The sequence below is a fragment of the Chrysochloris asiatica genome, unplaced genomic scaffold (genome assembly GCF_000296735.1).
Source record: "Chrysochloris asiatica unplaced genomic scaffold, ChrAsi1.0 scaffold00224, whole genome shotgun sequence".
NCBI lineage: Eukaryota > Metazoa > Chordata > Mammalia > Afrosoricida > Chrysochloridae > Chrysochloris > Chrysochloris asiatica.
The window spans coordinates 2,109,882-2,115,289 of record NW_006408742.1 but is presented as its reverse complement, the minus strand read 5'-3'; positions in this window follow the sequence as shown (position 1 = coordinate 2,115,289).

Genomic DNA, 5,408 nt, shown 5'->3' with positions numbered 1-5,408 from the left:
TAACCACTACGCTACCAGAGCTCCTTTTTGAATGTTGGATACCATTATAAAATAGACACTAGAAGGGGAGAGAAAGGAATAGCCAGAAATATCATCATAGAAACCTTGTAAGTCTGTCTTCTGCCTATAACTTATTGTTGTTGTTGTTGTTAAGTGCCGTCGAGTCGGTTCTGACCCATAGCGACCCTGTATAGGGTTTCCAAGGGTGTAAATCTTTACAGGAGTAGAAAGCCTCATCTTTCTCCCGTGGAGCGGCTGTAACTTTCACTCAATCCACAATAAAAACCTTAAAAAAAAAAAAAAAAAAAGGAAGAAGTTTTAAATAAACAGGGTCTCATTTGGTCATCCTAGAAATCCAATTGGATCTAGTTTGGAGTCAGACAACTAGAGTAGTAGAAAAGGGGGAACAAAACTCAAGACAATTTTTTTAAAAGGCCAGGTTTACTGGTCAGAAGAGACTGGAAGAATTTAAGACTATGGCCTTTGACCATCCTTCAACTCTGGAATGGAACTCATCCTCATGGCTCAATTTTCAGCCAAGCTATACATAGGTATATAGCAGGGACAACAGCACTAGTACGATATGCTCGTCATGGGATAATCAATAATTCAAGATCAAAAGGGCAATATTTACCCAGGGACAAATATAAGAAAGGATGGGGAGGAGGGTGGAATGGAAACAGAAACTACAGGGAGGAAGCAGGATAACTGTTGTTGTATGGAGGGGTTGCAATAATTGAGAAGAAACAAAGTGTATATTTTGTTGAATGTAAAATTAATGATCTTCTCTATAAATCTTCACTTAGCCAAAAAAATATGAAAACACAAACAAGTCCACCAGAAGCAAAATATGACCTTGATTATATCCCACCTGAATTTAGAGACTATCTTAAGAACATATTTAATGCATTAGACACTAATGACTGAAGACCAGAAGATTTGTGGGATGATATCAAGAATATCATACACGAAGAAAGCTAAAGGTCACTAAAAAGGAAAGAAAGAAAAGACCATAATGGATGGCAGAAGAGACTGAAACTTACTGTTGAACGTAGAGAAGCTAAAGCAACTGGAAGAAATGAGGAACTAAAAGAGCTGAACAGAAAATTACATAGGGCAGCTCAAGAAGAAAGAATTATAAGGAACTGTGCAAAGACCTGGAGTTAGAAAATTAAAAGGGGAAAAGACATTCAGCATTTCTCAAGCTAAAGGATTGAAAAAAAAAAAAAAAAAAAGTCAAACCTCAGGTTGCATTGCAGTACTAAAAGATTCTATGGGTGTGGCACTGTAGGATAAGGATCAGCGGTTCAAACTCACCAACTGTTCCTGAGAAACCCTATATAGGGTCACTATGAGTCAGAACTGACTCGATGGCACTTAACAACAGCAACATGGATAAAATAGTGAATGATACAGGAATCAAAAGAAGATGGAAGGAAAACACTGAGTCACTATAACAAAAAGAATTGATCAATGTTCAACTATTTCAAGAGGTACCATATGCTCAAGAACTGATGATATTGAAGGAATAAGTCCAAGAAGCAAGGAAAGCATTGGCTAGACACAGGGTACCAGAAATTAATGGACTATACCAGGACCAATAAATAACATCTTGGTAAATGGAGAAAAGATTGAAGTTGTCAAAGACTTCATTTTACTTTGATCCACAATCAACATTCATGGAAGCAGCAATTAAGAAATCAAATGCTGTATTGCACTAGGCAAATCTGCTGCACAAGATTCCTTTAAAGTGCTCAAGAGCAAAGATGTCAGTTTGAGGACTAAGGTGCCTGATTCAAGCCATGATATTTTCAATTACCTAATATAGTGGGGTGCTGAATTCCTGGTGTGGTGCTGTGGGATAAAACACTGTACCACAAGGTTGGATTGAACCACAAGAGCAGCCATTCAAACTCACCAAACTCTCCAGGGTCACTATAAGTCGGAACTGACTCAGAGTACTTAACAACAACAAAATGCACATGAAAGTTGGACAATGTATAAGGAAAACCAGAGAAGAATTGATGCACTTGAATCATGGCATTGGTGAAGAATATTAAAAGTACCATAAACTGCTAGAAGAACAAACAAATCTATCTTGGAGAAAGAATAGATAATGCTTCTTAGAATTGAGGGTGGAGAGACTTAGTCTCTCGTACTACGGACATGTTATCAGAAGGCATCAGTCCCTGGAGAAAAGCATCTTATTTGGTCAAATAGAGGGTCAGCAAAAGGAGGAAGATGCCTAACGAAAAAGATTGATGCAGTGGCAGCAACAATGGGCTTAGACAACAATTGTGAGGATAGTGCAGGACCAGAACGTGTTTCATTCTGTTGTGCATAGTATTGCTATACTTCAGAACCAACTTGTCAGCACCTAACAACAATAACATGATTTTGTAGCAATATTTTTTTCATTTACTCTGTCAGGTATCTAACAACAGATACTGCATGGGCAGCAGTCAATAAGAAATATGGCTTTGTATGAATCTGGAGCTAGGGCTCTAGAGATACCATCTGTAGACCATCTGCATTTGGTTGCTGGATTGTGATGAGATTCTGGAACGGGGAGTGGGTAGCCAGTGCAGCAGAAAAGCTCAGAGAGTTAAGAATAGCAGCTACTTAACTGATACAGAAGGCTTTCAATTGTTTACGAATAAGAATAGCCATACCAGATAGCCACCATTGTTCTTAGGTACCTTTGAGTTGGTTCTGAGTCATGGTGACCTTAGGTACCACAGAACGAATCACTGCCTGCCCCTGCACCAGCCTCATGCTTGTTTCTATGCTTGAGCCAATTACAGCTAGACATCAGCCAGGATTTAATCTATTTCTGAGCAAGGCTGACCCTCTGGCAAAGGCTGCAACCCCATTGCTCAAAACCACATTTTATAGAGTTCTTTTATTAGTCTCTCATAGAACCCATAGCCACATCATAAAATTAAGCACCCCATTCTGTATAGCAAGTCCACTGACTTCTTGAGCCCTGATTAGCACTGGGCTTTTTCCTCTGGGTTTTATACTACAGTAATATTATAACTGTCAAAAAAGGAACCTTTGCTGGGAGCAATTAAATCCTACAGGCTGATGCTGGAGTCTACATTCTCTTTGCCAACATTCTATCAGTCTCTGCATCATTCATTTATTCATACCTCTGCTCATCCCTCTCTGGGAATCCCCTGGCCTCCCCACACTCCTTCCATTTCTTGAAGGGACATACATTGCTTGGCTGCAATCACCGGTTAGAGTAGCCCCAACTCACCCTTGGGGATAAATTTAGCCTATGGGTGGCATCCCAGATGGAGAGGTTATCTTTAGCCTGGCAGGATTTGGGAGTCAGTCTGGGCCATGATGTGAAACAGCAGAGCGTGGAGGGGAGGGAGGCAAGGGAACTAGCAATGCAAAGTCTATAATAGTGGGGCTGAAATGTACTCAGTGGTGGAGAACGAAAAGTCAAGGTGTGCTTCCTGAAACATGAGAGTCTTCCAGGAACACCCTGGAATAATTGTCTGCTTCATTCCATTCCATGAACTGGGAACAATTTTAACAGCAGAAAATATGGGCATGCAATATAAAACCACAAACATACATATTCTTTCAAAACAGCAACAAATTCAGCATGATCCGTGGTCTTCCAGCTTTCCCATTCAGATCTATTTACTACTTGTTCATTAGTTTTGTTGCCTGCAGGTGCAAAAGGTTTAAGACTTTTTAAAAATGTATGGAACATGCAGAAAATTGTATCACCTGAATTAGGGGGGGGGGAACCACTACTGTTTAATTTTTAAGGTGGGGCATTTCAGTCCACTTCAGAAACACCAATAGGCTTAGTGAAAGCTCTAAGAAAGCTACTATTCTGAGTTATTCAGGGAAAACGCTAGATGTTTCTCTTTCTAAGCAGACCAAATAACTTCCCTTGTTACCGCTCTGACAACCAGAAATTCTTCCTTTGAGTTCACTAAGATTTTTTCTGTTATAGTTTATATCCACAACCTGTTGGTTGGCTTCCCTCGGAACAATAGATCAGAATATTTTGTCAAAACAACTGCACACTTGGTAGTTATTATTAGGGGGAATCTAAGTCCTAGTTTGAACCTAAGCAGGAGTCTGGCATGTCTGAACATGTCTGACAGCTGCACAAGAGACTGAGGAGCCTCCTGGGAGGGAACTCGTTCTTAGGAAAAGGAGACCTAAGAGGCCAAGGTTGACTCTCCTGGTAAGACAGTACTTACTGTTCATTGGAGGAAAACAGCAATTCATTCTGAGGATAGCTTGGCTGGCATCCCTTGGTGGTACTGATGGTTAATATGCTTGACTGCTAAACAAAAGGCTGATGGCTTAACTCTACTTGTTGTTGTTGTTGTTGTTGGTAAGTGCCGTCGAGTCGATTCCGACCCACAGCGACCCTGTATAGGGTTTCCAAGGAGCAGCTGGTGAGCTTGAACCACCGTCCTTGCAGTTCAAACGACTTTGCAGTTTGACGCATTAGACCACAGTGCCACACCAGGACTCCTAACTCTACTTAGAGACACCTAAAAGCAAAGGACTACTTTGAAGTCTACTTTGAAAACTCAGTCATTGAGAATCTACTCTGATATACATGAGGTTACCATGAGTCAGAACCTGGTCAACTCAACTGATTATCCAACAATTCATTTAATGGTCTACATCTGTTACACTTCTTATAAACCCATCCTGACAGCACACTTGTTGTTGTTGCTGGTAAGTGCCATCAAGTTGGTTTCAACTCCCAGAGACCCTATATAGGTTTCCAAGGAGTGACTGGTGGGTTTGACCCTCTGACCTTGTGGTTAGCAATCCAGTGCTTATCCTACAGTGCCACACCAGGACTCAGACAGCACACTGATACTTGCTAAAATGACTCAATGTTTCCATATCCAATTGGTAGCTAATCCTGATATTAAAATGGTACCAATCATGCCTACCGCAGCTCTTTCTACTTAACTGGGTGTTTTAATTCATTGCAATGGCCACATAGAATTCAATAACCACACTCACAATTATGTGATTTATTAGGAAAGTTAACAGGTTATAATTCAGAGTCAGATATGTTCAGGGCACAGTTCTTCCAGTCAGAAAAGCCTGTACTCACAGTCAGGTCTCTCTCTGACCTTCCATCTATCTGCCCTCTGCCCTGCTCCAGCAGTGTTACAAAGTGCTTTCAAAACTGCTGATGAATGCCCAAAGGGCACTCCTCTCTGCAATAAGCCTCAGCCAAAAGACACTGTGTTCCAGCTCTATGAGTCAGTAAGCCTAGCTCCCACATTAAGTGCCTGGAAGCACCCCACTCTGCAAACAAGCCTCCTCCCCAAGGCACTCAGCTTTACTTGCTCTGTGGGCCAAGAAGTCCTCCCACCACTTTGTCTTGTGCTGTGGCTCTTGGTTCT